Source organism: Rhinopithecus roxellana, chromosome 11 (genome assembly GCF_007565055.1).
Source record: "Rhinopithecus roxellana isolate Shanxi Qingling chromosome 11, ASM756505v1, whole genome shotgun sequence".
NCBI classification, from domain to species: Eukaryota; Metazoa; Chordata; class Mammalia; order Primates; family Cercopithecidae; genus Rhinopithecus; species Rhinopithecus roxellana.
Genome location: NC_044559.1, coordinates 79,735,538 through 79,745,115, shown reverse-complemented (window position 1 = coordinate 79,745,115; position 9,578 = coordinate 79,735,538).

Sequence of the window (9,578 nt, the reverse complement as noted above, 5' to 3'; positions counted from 1 at the left end):
ACTATATTATTGTTCAAGTGATCCCATTACTTCCAATGAAAGGGTTTAAAGCTAAGATAATTAGTATTTGTATGCCTTTGTTTTCTAGTGGGGCAGCCAGTAACTGCTACGTGCCCAAGCAATGTTGCAAGATCTCAAGTTAAGATTATTCTCTGCTCAAAATGCATGCCTGTGACTCAGCAGTTTTCTTCTCAGAGTTCCTGCAAAGTCTTAGTAAATCTCAGTAAACTGCTGCCCTCCCTGTGTTCCCCAGTAAATTAGGTTGGCCACTTCTGCAGCCTTACTCTACCTTGCTTTGGGGACACACAGGTGAGTAAGTCATCAAACACATGAGGATTTAACGATAAAGACTGACAAAGTCTCTGTCCACTCAGAGCTTCTAGTTCTTGGGGGACACATTAATTAAAGACACAATTCTGTTTAAGTGTTGTTTAGCCAGGGGGAAGAAATGATGTCAGAGAGGCACACGGCAGAGGGTGGCTAACTCAGTCAGGGGAGGTCAGAGGGGTAGGAAAGGAAGGGATTTGTTGAGAGGGAACACAATCCTGAAACATTCAAAGCCATCACTTACATAGAATTTACTGTCTGCCAGACATTGTTCTAAGTATTTTACATATGTTAGCTCATTTTATCCTCACATGGTAGTGTGGTAAATACTATTACTAGCCCTATTTTTGTAGATGATTCAAGTTCAGCACAGAGAGATTAATGAGTATGTCAAAGAACATACAACTGGCAGAGGCAGAGCCAAAATTCAAACCCAGGCAGTTTGAATAATGAATGTTTATTTACCAATTAAACAGCTACGAAATGGAAAAAGCGTAACAATGCTTGTTCTCCATCCACCACCCATGTAGGTCATTTTTCTTCTGTTTTTGGTAAATCATTCAGCCCAAAATGTCACCATATGGGTCATTTTTATTTCTAAAATGTAAGTATCTTTGGCTTCAAAATGTATGTCTAGTGTGACCCAACTGTATCTGCAGAATCAATGTCAAGATTTTCAAAAAGAGCATTTTGAGGTAGTTCTGCCATGTTATCATATCCAGATAATAATGAATAGCAATCACATTATTATCAGCAATGACCTCCACACATCGAGGAGGAGGAAAAATAAACAGGATCATTTCAAGGTTGCACCAGCTGCCAGCTGAAATTGCCCCATTAAAGAGAACTTCAGAAGACTGGTTCCTGGGTAACAAGAGATGCTTGTTTACATCAAGTGCTCCTTTTAAGGAAAATCCTTCCATACACATTTCTATTTCCTTATTTTTAAAATTGATTTTGTAGCTTCAACAGAATATGATTGCTCGGTTAACTCATTTAACAAAATGTACTACAGCAGTTACTTATGAAAGTATTGAGAGATTAATTAATTCTAGTATGAAAGCTTATCCCTAGACATCCCAGTGCTTAAAAAAAAAAAAGAAAGAAAGAAAGGAGAAGCTTAATTACTAGAGCTTGTGTGGTATTTGGCTACACTATATTTTGTACTAAAAATAAGAAATCTAATATTTTTTTCCAAGGCAACCAGCCTCTATATGTTTTCTAAAAATGTATTTTTATAATTAAAATAAGGTATCCTACTTTACAGGATTTTCATTTGTTTCTGTTCTTCTTTCCTCCTGATCTTATTTTCCTCTCCATCTTCTTTGAGCTAATATGAGTTCCACTCTTAGCCATTCTCTTTCATTTTCCTGCTGGAAACTTTATAATATTTAAGTAAGAGAGAGTGGCCTGATTTGTGCATGTGAACTTGCAGAGAGATAATGAGTCTATTTTGATGTAATCTTTCATCTCCCTTGGTATTAGCTGTGTGATAGTCATTGTGATAGTCATTGGGGCTGCTCCCAAATGCCTAGTGCTCCTCTTTTTGGCACATGTTGGACTGTGCCTCCCATCTCCCTTGAAGTTAGGTGTGATCATGTGATTTGCTTCAGCCAATAAAATGTGAGCAAGAATGATGTGACTGTATTAAGAGCATGCATAGGCAATAATAATAATAACAATAACTTTTTAGATGGAAAATAAGCATTGAGAATGTGGAGAAATTAGAACCTTCATATATTGCTGGAGGAAATAGAAAATGTTTTTTATATTAATTAAAACAGTTTGGCAGTTACTCAATAAGTTAAACACAGACTTACCATATGACTCAACAATTCCACTCCTAGGTATACACCTGAAATAACTGAAAATAAGTATTACAACAAAAATTTATACACAAATATTCATAGCAGCTCAGCTCACAATAGCCAAAGATGGAAACAATGTAATGTCAATCAACTGATGAATGGATAAACAAAATGAGGTATATACATACAATAAGATCTCATTCAGCCATAAACAAGAATAAAGTACTAATATGTGCTACAACACAGATGAAACTTGAGTATGTTATGCTAAGTAAAAAACACTAGAAACAAAAGGCCACATATTGTATGATTCCATTTATATGAGATGTCCAGAATAGGCAAATCCACAGAGGCAATAGAAACTTAGTGGTTGCTATTGTGGAAGACAGTGTGGCAATTCCTCAAGGATCTAGAACCAGAAATATCATTTGGCCCAGCAATCCCACTACTTGGTATATACCCTAAGCATTATAAATCATTCTACTGTAAAGACACATGCACACGTATGTTTATTGAGGCACTATTCACAATAGCAAAGACTTGGAACCAATCCAAATGCCCATCAATAATAGACTGGGTAAAGAAAATGTGGCATATATATACCTACGTAGCCATAAAAAAGGATGAGTTCATGTCCTTTGCAGGTACATGGATGAAGCTGGAAACCATCATTCTCAGCAAACTAACACAAGAACAGAAAACCAAACACCACATGTTCTCACTCATAAGTGGGAGTCGAGCAATAAGAACACATGGACACAGGGAAAGGTACATCACACACTGAGACCTATTGCGGGCTGGGAAGCTAGGGGAGGGATAGCATTAGGAGAAATACCTAATGTAGATGACAGGTTGATGGGTGCAGCAAACCACCATGGCACATGTATACCAATGTAACAAACTTGCATGTCTGCACATGTATGCCATAACTTAAAGTAAAATAAAATAAAAAGAAAACAAAAAAGGAGATTAGTGGTTGCTGGGCTAGGGGAGGAGAGAATGGAGAGTGACTGTTTAATAAGTTATTTCCATTTGGGGTGATGAAATATCTGTGGAACTAGACAGCGGTAATGGTTGCACAACACTGTGAATATACTTAATGACACTGAATTGTACACCTTGGTTAAATTGGTAAATTATATACACATATTATGCCACAAACTTAAAAAATGAATATATGTGTGCACACACACGTACACACACATACACACACACACACAAGCACTCATAATTCTCCAGGGTGACCATAGAAGCATTAATTGATATGGAGCATTCATCAGCCTGACTGATAATAGCACGACTCAGAATTAAAGTTTTATTGGGTTAAGTTACTTGTCACAGCAGCACAAACTAGCCCATCTAGACTGATGTAAGTTACTATATTGCACTTGGTTCACCTAACCTTTTTTTGATCCTCCTTTGTGCAAGGCACTGGGAAAACAAATATGAAAAGCTTCAAGAAGTTGAAACTAGCAAGAGAGATAAAGATGTTAACCAAAAGATGTGCTTAAGCATGATGGTGCCATAATAGAGGTAGATTATGAGTTACAATGAAAGTACAAAGGCTGGAATGGCCTGGAAACTCAGAGAAGTGTACTCAAGAACGAAAAGCTTGAATTAAATTTTAAGAAGGTGTGTAGAACTTTGCCAAGTAGAGAAAGGGAGAAGTTCTCTCCAGATTGATGAAAGAGCTTGCCCTCTGTGCAATGATACAGACATGAAACAGCCTGGCATGTCACAGGAAATGCCAGTCATCAGACAGTAGGGTGTGAGGCGATGAAGATGGACTAGTGCTAGAGATGGACTAGAGAAGTTGGCAGGGGTCTGGAGTTTGGACCAAATCTTGTAGCCAGTCCTTTCTAACCATTCCATTCATACTACACATGGAAAATGGAAACACCTCTGGTACACTGGGCTGCAACACACCTGTCCAGCCATGGCCAATGGAGAGTCATTGAAGATATCTAAGTGAGAAAACAATATGATCAGATTTGCATTCTAAATCATGGTTTGGAAGATAGATCAGTATGAAAAACTAGATTAAAGTCAGAAAGATCCGTGAGAAGGCAGTGGCAATAATCCAGAGATGGCAGAAGCCTAAATCAGAATAGTGGCTGTGAAATTAAAAGAGTGGAAAGATTCAAGACATTGTTATAAGGTAAAATTAACAAGCCTTACGGTTGATTGGATGTGGAGGGTGAAGGAAGATACAGATTTTAAAATGGCCCCCAGCTTGAGTGACTAGTAGTGGCCCCACTGGGATAGAAAAGAGAGGAAGGGGAGGACTGTGTAGACAGCAGTCAGTTCTGTTATGTTCTCGTTGAACTGATGTGTCAGTGAAGCTACCTGATAGATGGTTAAATGCCAGGGAAATTACATATGGACTCAGAAAGAAGACTGGAGTAGAGTTAAAGATACAGGGGTCATGGACAGATACAACTGTTAGAGCCAAGAGAACAGATAAGCTTGTTGAGAGAAGACATAATTAAGAAATGAAAGGGGCTGAGGGTATTTAAGGGGAACACAGAGGAAGGAAAGCCTGTGGGAAATAACATTGGCATTTCTTTGATGCATAATGGGATCTTCTCAACTGACTGAACACTGGGACTGTTTGAAAAGAGTGACTTTCTGTAATCCTTCTAAATCTGTCTAAATGATCTTTAAAAAATCTCTGGGAATTCCAGAAGATTAGTCCCCTAATACAGGCTGATGCCTTTTGTGAAACTGAATATTTTTAAAATTACATCATTTAAAGTACTTTTAATGAAGCCATAGTTATGGTTTTCTCTTAACATTTTTCTACAGTATATTGTGATTATCTACTCACATGTCTACACCTTCTCACTAGACTATTAAATCCTCAAGGGCCCCCAACCCTAGTGTCTAGCATTGTACTTGGTACATAGTACACAGTTGATAAATATTTGTGAATTAACATAAATTTGAGCTTTAGAGTTCAATATATACAGAGTGTGATATAACAGTTTTTAGAACTCAGGTCCAACAGGCTTTCCAAAGTTTTGCAATGGAAATTTGTTAAATGGCCAAGAGACACTATAGTTTTAATGTGCAATGTCCCTTATAATGGTCAACATTGATAAAGATGCATGATATATTCATACACTCTAATATCATATAGATAAAAGAATGAATCAACTAAAGCTACACACAGTAACATGGATGAATCTCACAATCAGTGACAGAAGCTGCATGAAAAAGAATGCATACTGTACAATTCCCATCATCGAAAGCTTAAAAACAAGCAAATTTAATATCTAGTTTTAGAAGTCTGGTTAGCAGTTACCTTTGGAGGGGAGTGCACCAATGGAAAGGGTCACAAGAAGGACTTTTGGGGAACTGGTCATAAGTTCTATTTCTTGATCTGGGTGCTGTTTACATGGACATGTTCACTTTATGAACGCTTATTGAGCCATACACAGGATTTGTGCACTTTTCTGTACCACTGTTATACTTGTGTAAAAATTTACTTCACAAAAATAATGAAACATAATCCTATAAGAGAAAGTTGTAACATAAAAGAATAAGCTCTACATGTGAAGTAGGAGCACAGCATTAAGCAAATAGTTGGAATGACACTAATCTACCAATAAAAAAGGAGAGTGAGCCCAGGCACAGTGGCTCATGCCTGTAATGCTAGTACTTTGGGAGGCCAAAGTGAGTGGATCACTTGTGGCCAGGAGTTCAAGAACAGCCTGGCCAACATGGTGAAACCCCATCTCTCCCCAAAAATACAAAAAATTAGCAGGGCATGGTGGTGTGCGCTTGTAGTCCAGCTACTTGGGAGGTTGAGGTCAGAGAATCACTTGAACCCAGGATGGGAGGCAGAGATTGCAGTGAGCCGAGATCATGCCACTGCACTCCAGCCTGGGCAACAGAGCGAGACCCTGCCTCAAAAAAAAAAAAAAAAAAAAAAAAAAAAAAAAGAGAAAGAAAGGAGAGTGAGAGGAATAAGTAAACAAAGACTTGAGAGGATCTTCATACATATTTTTGGAGCACTTTATAGTGAAAAGGCTGCAGAAATATGTATGAAGATCCTCTCTCTATAGAGAAAAGGCTCCAGAAATATGTATGAAGATCCTCTTGAGTCTTTGTCTCTACATACTAAGCTGTACTCAGCATAGGGTAAGATACCCTAGTCTAAGCAAAAAGTAAATAAATAAATAAATAACATAAATAAATAAATTAAATAAATAAATATAAATAAATAAAACAAAAAGTAAATAAATAAATAAATACTGGGAAAAGAACAACTTCCATGGAGCTATGAACTGAGGAGCTCACAATGTTTTGGATGACTTATCACAAAAAATCACCACAAAGAGAAATTCCAGGGTTTTTTTTGTTTGTTTGTTTTTTGACAGAGTCTTACTCTGTTGCCCAGGCTGGAGTGCAATGGCGGGATCTCGGCTCACTGCAACCTCTGCCTCCTGGGTTCAAGTGATTCTGCTGCCTCAGCCTCCTGAGTAGCTGGGATTACAGGCACCCACCACTACGTCCAGCTAAGTTTTGTATTTTTAGTAGAGATGGGTTTTCACCATGTTAGTCAGGTTGGTCTCAAACTCCTGACCTAAGGTGATCCACCTGCCTTGGCCTCCCAAAGTGCTGGGATTATAGGCGTGAGCCACTGTGTCCGGCCCCAATTCCACATCTTATAAATAAGAATATTTAGCTTTAAGGTAAAAGCCACTGTAGACCTATCCTAGAAGAGGTTAAATTCAAATTTTAATAGGGTCAAACTGATCCACAAATAAATTAACTACAGGCCAGGATAAAGCTCAACATTCATTAAAGGAAGACAATAAAATCTAAACTCTATCTAACAACCAATTTAAAGAAAACCTCACTAGACATGAAAAGAAGTAGGAAAATATGACCTTTAACAAGGAGAAAAATTAGTTGAATATAGAGACCCAAAAATGAAAGAGAAGCTAGAACTAGCAGGCAAGGACTTTAAGATTGTTGCCATAAATATATTCAATGATCTAAAGGAAAACATGAACACAATAAAGAGAGAAATGGAAACAAACCAAAAAAAAAAAAGAGATCCAATTGGAATTTCTAGAGGTAAAGAATACCTGAAATGAACACAGGAAATAGAAACTATCTAAACTGAAGCATGGAGAGAAAAGAGGATTTAAAAGTGAATAGTTTCTCAGTGATCTGTGAATCAAAATTAGCAGTCTGACAATTGTGCAATTGTAAAATTAGAAGGGAGATTAGGAGGATGGAAGGGGGCAGCAAAGAAAATCCTTCATGAAATGACTACTAATTTTCTTTTTCTAAATCCCCCATAACTGTTTATTAGAATGTGAATATGTCCCAAATTAATAACTAAAAAATCAAGTTACATCAAGTTATACAGTATGCAAAAATACAAACTAGCAATTCACCAATAGATAATAGTATCTTCATAACCCATACACTAAAATAATAAAATGGCTATAGAAGAAAACCCAGGTGACCGACTACAGCAATGCCTTCCATGTTCCCCACACATCCTGAGCAAAGCAAAAGACAAAAGATTAATCATGAAACATAGTAATCTAAGCAAGCCCACATATATATATATTTTTGGGGATATCCCACTAACCTGAACAGTAGTATCATTACAGCTGACACAACTTCCAGAAAACTGCTAAGTGCTTAATATTATCCACAAGAAAGCAAAACTAAATATTAGTATGCACATTTCTGAATGAGAACCTTTCATATACTAAGAGAATGCATGCCTTTAAGTGGTACCATTTGAGCAGAAATTCGTCATTGTATTCTTTAGACACACTGAAACCAAAGATTTAACTGAACCATATTCCATAATATACTGCAAAACTCAAATATCAGCATTGTCAAAATAATTATCCATGCCTGCTGGTAGATATGGTCATAAAACTAGGTTTCATTTCATTTACTGGAAGGTTTTTTTTTTTTTTTTTTGAGACGGAGTCTCGCTCTGTCACCCAGGCTGGAGTGCTGTGGCCGGATCTCAGCTCACTGCAAGCTCCGCCTCCCGGGTTCACGCCATTCTCCTGCCTCAGCCTCCCGGGTAGCTGGGACTACAGGCACCGCCACCTCCCCTGGCTAGTTTCTTTTTTCTTTTTTTTTTTTTTTTGTAGTTTTTAGTAGAGACGGGGTTTCACCGTGTTAGCCAGGATGGTCTCGATCTCCTGACCTCGTGATCCGCCCGTCTCGGCCTCCCAAAGTGCTGGGATTACAGGCTTGAGCCACCGCGCCCGGCCACTGGAAGGTTTTAAGACAAAATTAACACTTCAAAATTTGATACTACTAGTATTAAACCAGTTATTGTCTGAGTAATAAAATGTTACATAATCTACTGCTGGAAAGTGAGATTGCTTAAATGGTTTGGGCTGCCTGATCATTGCAACAGAGGCACCCACCTCAGATGGGATTCCACTAGTCTTACCAGTTCCCAGCCTGATGGGAAACATTATTTAACGTATGGCCCCATAAACACACTACTCACGAAACCATAACAAATATTTTGTGTTTGTTTAGATAATTCTTCTCCAGAAAAAAACATGCCCCCCTCTCTAATCAACTTTGATGCTTACAGAAATTAAAAAACAAAATTTACTAAACTACATAAACCTATTAAGGCATTTTAGAAATTGACTTCCAGAATAATAGAACATTTTTAAGCTCTCAAAATCCTGCTGTTTATAGGGCCACCTTACATTTGTGGAAATATACACTGTACTGAGAGAAGAATATATTACCTATAAGCTGTTCTGTGGCAAAATGATAGCTTATTTCTACCGTCTTCTTAGTTTGATTTGATCAAGACCAATAGGTCTGAGCTTCTAGTGATCAAGTTCTATTATGTCCTATAGTGATGGGCTTCCAGAATGAAAAGTAAACAATAATTGAGGAATCCAAACATTCCACAGATTAAGCTAAGTCTAGTGAAGACATAGCATGAAAAAGGTTGCAATCATTCCAGATAAGTGGATAATTTTATAAAACTAAAATCAAAGCACTGAAGATATGGAAAATTTCATAAGTATGAAGTAATAAGATACAAAAATGACACAGGAATTACAAAAATATTTGCCAGGCCAGGTATCAGAGCCCCAGCATCAAGAAGTGGTTGACTCATGGGTTGGTAAGAAGAATTTACTGACAACAGTATAGGTTTGAAAAAGGAAACCACTATTACAAAGTTGCCAGAGAGTGCAGCAGGCACCTCAGTGAGAGGACGGAGTGCACCATGGTGGATTTTTCCTTAGTAGTAGTTATGAACTTTAAGGCAGAAGCTTGAGGGTAACTGGGACCATACTAGCCACATAGGTCATAATAAATGATTACATTTATAGTAATTTTGGTGCCTTAATGTCAAGCAAGGATTACACAGTGACTTTTGACATGGCATTCTGGAGATATATAGAAAGTCTAGTTACTTACAAA